The 9,489-nt window shown below is 38.6% G+C and overlaps 1 protein-coding gene across 1 annotated transcript in view; it reads left to right on the top strand.

Moving 5' to 3' along the window:
- The window catches only part of CHST7 (carbohydrate sulfotransferase 7), a 25,239-nt gene extending 15,750 nt beyond the window's left edge, over nt 1-9,489 (top strand). The window contains exon 2 of the mRNA XM_019649524.1: nt 7,127-9,489. The gene's annotated coding sequence lies outside the window, so the exon portion shown is untranslated. The remainder of the gene's footprint in view (nt 1-7,126) is intronic.

Below are 9,489 nucleotides of genomic sequence, written 5' to 3'. Positions count from 1 at the left end.
GCTGCCGTGAGTCGCCGGCGACGGCGTAGGCTGCAGCCCCTGCTGCAGTGGGCTGCCATAAGCTACCATGTGTGGCCAGCAGCCAGCGTGAGCAGCCAGCAGCAGATGTGAGCTGCCAAGAGCCGCTGTGAGTGGCCGTCCAGAAGCTGGCGACCAATCTTCCTCACCTGGGAAGAGCGCAATGATAATACCAACATGGGCCAGTGAAGCAATGTCCTCCACTAGACTGAAGAACAAAAGGACAGCAAATTGTCTGTTCTTCTCCCCCCCAATTCCCCAGCTCTGTTCCCATCCCCCAATTCCCCAATTAATAAAAAAGAAATTTAGTAGCTTAAAACTTAATTCTTCATTGTCAAAGATCTAGCAGTAGGTGGATGATAAACTGAGTGTTTGGTTTAAATACACAACCAAAGTTGAATACTTCATAGCTCCAACTGAATAGGTCCCTATAGTATTAAGAAGAGTGGGGTCTGTAGTGAATTTAATTCTTAATCCTATATCCAAGACACTGAGGACTTCAGAATTTTGGGAAACATCACATTAGGAACTCATGGTCATATTTATGTTTTAAACACACCAAAAATATATTGAAAAATGGTAGGAAATTTGCTGATAGTCTTTTTTTTAGCATCTATTGGGTTGTCGGAAAAGTCATGACGCATTTTTGCAATGAAAAACATAGAAAAAATATGTCATGACCTTTCAACAGCCCAATACTTGGGGGCTACAGGCTCCATGGAGGTTTAAGTCAGAACTGGAAGGTATATGAGCATCCCTGTCCTGGTTCAGTGACATTCAGAAACTAAAGACAGAAACAGAAGGATGGGAACCCATTTCTAGTGCGAAGAAAGGAAGGGCCTTGTGAGGTTGTCACCTGTACATTGCGGGCTTCACAGCCAGGATTAGCAGGACTTCAGAACAGCTCTTCAAATACCCTAGAGGTAGTAATAGATCTTTCAGAGCTCCTGTCTCTCCTCTCCTCCCACCGTGTATTGCCAGTGATTTGATTTAAAAATTTGAACTTCAGTGAAAAGCAGCTTTCCAGGTAGGTTAAAAACATTTTTAAGATTTTTTAAAAAGATTTTGATTGGGGAATTGGGGGGATGGGAACAGTGCTGGGGAATTGGGGGAAAGGGAACAGACAAGTTGCTGTCGTTTTGCTCTCTAGTCTAGTTGTGGAGGATGTTGCTTCACTGGCCCAAGTTGGCACCATCATTGCACTCTTCCCGGGTGAGGCACATCAGTCGCCGGCTTCTGGATGGCCGCTCACTGTGGCTGCTGGCTACATACGGTAACCCATGGCAACGCACTGCCACAGGGGCTGCAGCCTACGCCGTCGCCGGCGCCGGCGACTCACGGCAGCCCAGCTCCAGGTTGAGCTGTTGCTCAGCATCTTAGCTATGGAGGGCAGTGTCACTGGCCCTCATATGTGGCATCCGAACCGGGGCCCTCTGGCATCCCAAGCCAGCTCTTAACCATCGCGCCACTCGGCCAGCCCAAGATTTTTAATAAAAGGATTTAAAGAGTGCTTATGGGTCCAGAGGTTGGACAAGTAGTATCTCCATAAACGTCTGTTGGGACATGGTATGCCAGGCAACATTTAGCACTTGGTCAGTCATTGACAAAAAACCACACTGAGTTACTGCCAAGCTGTTTCCAGGTCTTTAAAACAAGCCAAATGGAGAGCTGAACATATTGCAAAAAGAAACACAGAGGAACACTTTTGTTTTTAAATAATTACAGACACACAGGAAGTTGTAAAAAACAGTACAGAGAGGTCCAGTGTACTCTTTACCCAGCTTCCCTCAATGGTAACATTTTATATATAGATCAATATCAACAACAGGAAATTGACATTGGTGCAATCTACAGACCTTAGTCAGTTTTCAAGTTTTTACATGCGCTAATTTTGAGTGTATTTGTATGCATAGCTCTGTAATTTTATCACATATAGATATGTGTAAATACCACCACAATCAACATACAGAACTATTCTATCAGCAAAAAGAATCTCTTTTGTGCTACCCCTTTATAGTTGTGTATTCCACCCCATCCTACCCCTATGTTTTCTTGTAACGTTTTATATTTGTTTATTTTGCCTTTCCTTATAAAGTTTAAGATGAGCTTATCTATACCTATATGTAATTCTATGCTTCATTTTGAGTTAATTTTTGTATAAAGTGTGAGGATTGGGTCAAGGCTTATTTTTTTGCCTTTGGATGTCTAACCACTCCAGCACTATTTGTTCTAAAAGACTCTCCTTCCTCTGATGAACTGCTTTTGCACTGTTGTCAAAAATCAGTTAGCAATATACATATGTATGTTTATTTTAGGCTTTTTCTTCTCCATTGATCTATGCATCTGTCCCTCCACCAATACCACCCTGTTGTGATTAATGTAGTTAGATAATGTACTCAATCTAACATTGAGTAGAGTGATGATTCCAACTTTATTCTTTCCAAAAATGTTTTAGCTATTCTAGTTTCCTTGCCTTTCCATGTAAATTTTAGAATAAGCTTGTCTATATCTACAAAAGGCATTGATGGACTTTGATAGGAATTTTGTTAAACCTATAGATCAATTTGGGGAAAATTAACATCTTTACTATGTTGAATCTTCTAATTGATAAACGTATTTATGTCTATTGATTTACATCCTGTTTGATTTCTTTTATTAGTGTTTTGTAGTTTTTAGTGTACCAGTACTTTACTTGTTTTATTAGATTCATACCTAAGTATTTATTTTGAATAACTGTAAATAGTACAAGTTTAAAATTTGGCTTCAAGATGTTCATTTCTAGTATATCTAAATAAAATTGATTTTTAAATATTGATCTTGTATCCTAAAAACTTTCTCATTTCACTTATTAGTTCTAGGAGGGAATTTCTGTACATTTTTGGGATTTTCTATGTATTTAATCATATCGCCTGCAAACAGGAACAATTTTACATCTTCCTTTCCAGTCTGTATGACTTCTATTTCCTTTTCTTGTCTTATTTCATTGGCCAGGACTTCTAGCACTATATTGAATAAGACTGGTTAAGTGGAGACATCTTTGTCTTCTCCCTGATCTTAGAGGGAAAGCATTCAGTCTTTCACCATAAAGAATGAGGTTAGATATAGGTTTATGTAGATTTTTAACATCAAATAAAGGAAGTTTCCTCTATTCCTAGTGTGCTGAGAATATTTATCATGAATGAGTGTTAAATTTTGTTAAATGCCGGTTTGACATCAGTTGATTTGACCATGTGTTTTTTCTTTCTTAGCCTGTTAATGTGGTAGATTACATGGATTAATTATTGAATATCAAACCAGGCTTGCACCCTAAAATAAACCCACTTAGTCATTACTTAAATCTTTTCATATATTGTTGAATTTGATTTTTTAAATGCTTTTTGGGGGATTTTTGTTCATAAGTTTGTGAGAGATATTGGTTAGTAGTTTTCTTTTTTTGTACCTAGTCTGATTTTGGTTTCAGGGTAATGATAATCCTCATAATTTTATGAAAGTGACGCTGTAGAATTGGCATTAATTCTACTTTAAATGTTTGGTAGAATTCTCCATTGAAAATATCTGGGCCTAGAGATTTCTTTTGCCATTTTTAAACTTGATATCTATTTGTTCCTTCTGGTTTTTGTTCCCATTTCCCTTTTATGCCTTCTTGTGGGTTACTTGAACATTTTTTAGAATTTTATTTTGATTTGTTTGTAGTGGTTTTTTATTCAATTACTGTTGACATTCAGTATTATTTTATATTAGTTTCAGGTGTACAGCATAGCGGTTAGACATTTATATAATTTATGAAGTGATCCCCTGATTAGTACCCATCTGACACTATAGTTATTACAATATTATTGAATATGCAGTGTTTCTCAATGTATATCTTTGCATGCTTATTTTAGTGGTTTATTTAGATTATGCATGTGTAACTAATTTCAACCTACTGCTCTCAAGTGAAGTGTAGAAACTTTATATCCATTTGGATTAATTTATCTTGTCCCCTTTACAAGTTTCTTACAATATTTTCTCTATATATATTGAGGACCATATCATATAATGTTACAATTTTTGCCTCAACTATCAAATTTTTTTTTTAGCTGAGCCATCCTACCACCTGTTGGCAGCTCAGTGGCTGCTCAGCTTGTGCCTGGCATTGAACCGCTGTTCCTCAGAGCTCACACTCTTGAGCAAGCTCTTAACCAACTGAGCCACTCGGCCGGCCCTTCAAATATTTTTAAACACAAGAAAATAGTTTATTAAATTTACTCCTATTTTATCCCTTGTCTTGTTCATTTTTCATTAGTGATGCTTCAAGTTTCCTTCTTTTATCATTTCCTTTCTGTTGGAAGAACTTCCTTAGCAGTTCTTTTACAGCAGCTCTATTGGCAACAAATTCTTAGTTTTCCTTCATCTGAGAATGTCTTTATTTCACATTCATTCCTGAAGGATATTTCCATGGACTACATAAGTCTGAGGTGACAGTTCTTTTCTTTCAGGACTTGAAAAATATTGCATCACTTCCTCCTGTCCTCCAATGAAATCCACTGACATTCAAGTCACTTCCAAAAGTAATGCATCATATCCAAATTTGTGAGACACAGCTCCCATACAGTGACACAGCAATATGTTTTAATGAATGCTGTATGTTGGTGTAGATTTCTTTGGGGTTAATTCGCCTTCTTGAATTTGTAGGCTTATGTCTTCTTCCAAATCTGGGAAATTTTCAGCCATATTTATTTAAGTACTTTTTAAGCCTCAATCTGTTTTCCCTCTTTCTGGAACTCTGATGAAACAAACAGATCATTTATGTAGTACCACAGGTCTCTGTGGCTCTGTTCATCTTTTCTTTATGCTATTTTCTCTCCGTTGCTCAGATTGGGTAATTTCTATAGTTCTGTTTTCAGATTCACTAATTCTTTGCTCTGTCATCTCTATTCTGCCATTTAGCCCATCCAGTGAGGTTATAAATTTTTGGTTATTGTATTTTACAATTCTAAAATTTCCATTTGGTTTCCTTTTTATACTATATTTACTTGCCAAGAAATAATTTTTTTCAAGTGTGTTCATAATAGCCAGTTGAAGCATTTTGATGATAGTGGCGTAAAAGACTTTTCAGATAATTTCAGTATCTCTTTCATTTCAGTTGACATCTGTCAGTTGTCTTTTCTCATTCAAGTTGAAATTTCCCTGATTCTTGGTTTGACAGGTAATTTTTTCATTGTATCCTGAACATTTGAACATGTTATTAATCTCTGAATTTTATTTAAATCTTCTATTTTAGCAGGTCACCACTGATACTGCACTGGTGGAGGAAGGGGTGTATCACCTGGTTACTGCCAGGTGGGGATGGTAGTACAGAAGTTCTGGTTTCCCAATAGGCCTCTACTGATAGGAGGGGGGATTATTTCTGTGGTGCTTGGTTTCTGTCTTCCTAGGCTGTCCCTGCCTTTTGACTAGAGATAACAGGATTTTCTTGAGGCTTTTTGATCTGTGGAATTTCTGGCCTGCTGGCTTCTTTAACACCCATTTCAGGATGTAGAGGAGGCAAAAGGAAAACCCAGGGGACTCATAGCTATGTTGCTCCTCATTTTCCAAGGTTTCTAGTCAGTCCATCTTCTTCTCCCCACCCTTCAGATTCTTATGTTTGTTTTATGTATCATGTTTGGAGATTTCAGTTACACTTTGTGGGAGGAATAAGGAGAAATGTATTTACTCTATCTTACCTGGAACCAGAGTTAGCCCATCTGGAAATTGGTTTTTACTAAATTATACTGAAATTTGACATTGTGGCTCTTTTTAATGTAAATAACCTCTACTAATAGAATACTAAAGCTTCATAGAAAGGTCTTTGTGAAATTAGCTTTTCCTTAATGCTGAATGCAAATCTTTATTGTACCTTTTTTAAAAAGGATTTTATTGGGGAATTGGGGGAGGGGAACAGCACTGGAGAATCGGGGGAAGGGGAACAGACAAGTTGCTGTCCTTTTGTTCTTCAGTCTAGTTGTGGAAGACGTTGCTTCACTGGCCCATGTTGGTATTACCATTGCGCTCTTCCCAGGTGAGGCAGATTGGCCGCCGGCTTCTGGACGGCCGCTCACAGCGGCTCTTGGCAGCTCACATCTGCTGCTGGCCGCTCACACTGGCTGCTGGCCACACATGGTAGCTTATGGCAGCCCACTACAGCAGGGGCTGCAGTCTATGCCGTCACCGGCGACTCATGGCAGCCCAGCTCTAGGTCAAGCTGTTGTTCACCATCTTAGCTGTAGAGCGCAGTGTCACTGGCCCTCATGTGGGATCCGAACCAGGGCCCTGCTGCTCAGAGCTGGCATCCCAAGCCAACTCCTAACCAATGCGCCACTCGGCCGGCCCTTTATTGTACCTTTTTAATCATGTTGAAAGTACTTCTTTTCCAAACACTGCATCAGTAGTTATATTAAGGTGATGGACAGTTTTACCACATTAGAAAATAATGTCAAATTCCGCATACATCTAGGATGAGAGGAAGGATCACAAGAAACTGGTAGCAGAACTAGTACTAACATACCCTAAGTCAGCCTACTCTCTGCTGCTCCCATACAGTGACATAAGCAATGTGTTTTAACAAAAGAAGAAAAAAGTTCAGAGGAAACAGGGCTTTGTTGCTTATATAAAGCCTCAGTTGTACAGAACAGCCAATTGTTAGCATGATTTATTTTGCACATGTAAACCAGTACACAAGTGAAGGATGAAGGGTTACATCATTTGTGCCTAGAGGGACAGCTTCAACCCCAGCTCTTACCCCTACTCTACCCAGCAGGTCTCAGAAAGTTCTATTCTCCTGAACAGGTGCCCCACAGCAGCAGCTGCAGAAAGCACAGTCATACTGACAGAGGTACCCCCATCTTTTTCCTGCCTTTATTCTCACCAAACAACTCTTGGGTCATATTTTCTCCTGGCCTGTCTTCACAAAGCAGAAATGATAGATACTGGTTCAGTATGGATTTCCAGCTTTGGATAATGCAACTTAGATAAGGAAGATTAAAGGTTTCATATTTAAGAGGCTTTACATCGTCAGGGTTCAACAGGCTTTCTGTTTGTGGATTTCTGTGTTCTGAAGTTCAAACATCCTTTGTTCTTTCCCTTCCAGGTCAGTCACCATGAACCAGGGCACTCAGCATGCTGTGGAGGCAATCTATCACGCTGTCAGAGACCGCAACATGATTTGGTACCAACTGCTGTGCAGTTCTGCAGAGCAGGAATGTCATGAGCTTATTCAATAATGACCAACACACTGGTTGAGACAAAGTTTCCACTAAGGAAGTGACAGTGTAATGTGGATAATTATGGCAATAAAGTAAGAAGAGCTTTAGTTCCCAGCCTGAACCTGCCTCTGCTGGAGCCATTTCAACAAGGCATCCTCACAACAAAGAAGAGATGTAATTTGGTACCATTTCCCATCAGCAGGTGTCTGGACAAAATATCAATGTGAATAAGGGCCAAGTGCAGTCCTGTGTATCTTGATTAAATTACTTATTATTAAAAAAAGGTCTGGGTGGTATTCTTTTAAATCTGACTCATCTTCAAAGAGCTTCCCTTACCCTTGCCCATGAACCAATGTTTAAAAAGTAATTTTTCTCCCTAGGGTGGAAAAACCCTAATGAATAGTAACAAACTTTGCTTTTAAATTGTTCTATCTGGTATTTTTGTAATTATACTATTAAATGACTCTGGAGTCATGCTAATAAGATTTTTTTGTTTAATTTTGCTAGGAAGATTTTACGATATAGTCCGATTGCATGGTTCCAGGAAAAGCTAGCCTACATAGAAAGGATTATGAAGACTATGAAGGTAACTGTAATGTGGGGTTCAAGTCTTAGCAATTATCCAACACTCAAAGCTTGTTAAAGACTGTTGCAGGCCAGGAGAAGTCACAAGCAGAGACCAAGTTTAAAGTGTTTCTTTTAACATTTTTGTAAAATCTCAACTATCTGTTGCCATGATTTTTAGACACTGTTTTAAAACTAACGTTTTTCAAGCATCTAAATCAGGGGTCAGCAAAAATCTTTTCTGTAAAAAGCCAGATAGTAAACAGTTTAGGCTTTATGAGCAAATAGTTGTTCATTTCTGTCACAACTCCTCAGTTCTAAATGAAAGCAGTCACAGACAATGTGCAAATGAGTGAGTGTACTGTATGCCAATAAAACTTTATTTACAAAACCAGGCAGTGGGCCAGATTTGGTTGAGGGGCCAGCTATAATTTGTCAACTCCTGGTCTAAATGAAGCTGGAGAGGAATAGCTTCCATCCAGAAAAGAGCCTCTCAGTGAGGGAAAGAGACTGAGAATAGGATCATACTGCACCCTTCTAACAGAAAATACATTTAAAATACAAAACAAGATTAGTTCAGCCAGTTAATCTTTTTATTTTGAGTTTTATAAAAAAAAAAAGCTTTGAGAAAAATGTGTTAAATCTCAGCAAAGGCAGGAAAACATGTGGATAGCTTTACAATATCAATCTAAACATATACACAAAGGCAAACATTAAGTAGGATGCTAGGGAAAGATAGCACTTTGGGGCCTAACTGCAGTTTTCCTTACTGCACATAAAGGTTGCTGATAACTCCATGTCTTCACTGTTTCACTGTTAAACACATTTTAATATTATTTTATATTACATGTTTATATAATATACTAGGTTATTTTTATAAAACCACCAGTTTGCCACTGTTGAATGGAAGTAGAAGACAAAAAATTCTCCCCAATTACAGTATGTAAGCTCTCTCTCTATAAATAATGTTCCCCAGAAGGTCACATCATCCCATGTTAAATTCACCTATTCTATTTTTAAAATTGCTGTTCAGCTATCAAATGAATCTTGGTGGCCTTCCCACTTAATAATTTTAATGAACATAGTAAAACTTTCTAAGTAAGTTGTAACAGATGTATTTTATGTAAAAAATAAAGACAACCTAGGGGGAGGTGACCCTACTATGAAGTCACACTTTGAATGAGTGATTTCAGTGATAAATTGCAAATCCATAGACTTCACACCCACACAACTGAAAATCATTCCTTTGCTTCTCCAAAGCCCACAACTGGAATAATCAACAAAAGTCAACCCCCAAACATCCATGCAGTTAAACAGTCACCCAGTCACACTTGAATCTTAACTTTTTTAAGTGCTTTATCAACAGATGTAGAGCTCTTCATGCTGTTTACAAGTCCTTTTCTCTCTGAGCTCCTCCAACATATACAGGCCTAGGTCATTTTCCACTGACCAAGGGTCAAACTGACTATGACATTTGGTATTTCTGTTAACCTTTAAAAGATGGCCATCAGAATGAGGTGATCTTTCCCAAGGGCTCTCATGTTTGTTTCAGACCGTTTCAAAAGGCAGCAGAACAGCAGCCAGCCCTTCCTTCTCATCTCCAAGACTCACGTAGCAGAAAACTGGCTGCCTGTGTGGTCCATGGGGGCCATGGTTATAGTATACCCTGCTTACAAACATAAAA

Source organism: Hipposideros armiger, unplaced genomic scaffold, assembly GCF_001890085.2.
Source record: "Hipposideros armiger isolate ML-2016 unplaced genomic scaffold, ASM189008v1 scaffold_7, whole genome shotgun sequence".
Taxonomy (NCBI): Eukaryota; Metazoa; Chordata; class Mammalia; order Chiroptera; family Hipposideridae; genus Hipposideros; species Hipposideros armiger.
This window is presented reverse-complemented; position numbering and strand designations above follow the sequence as displayed.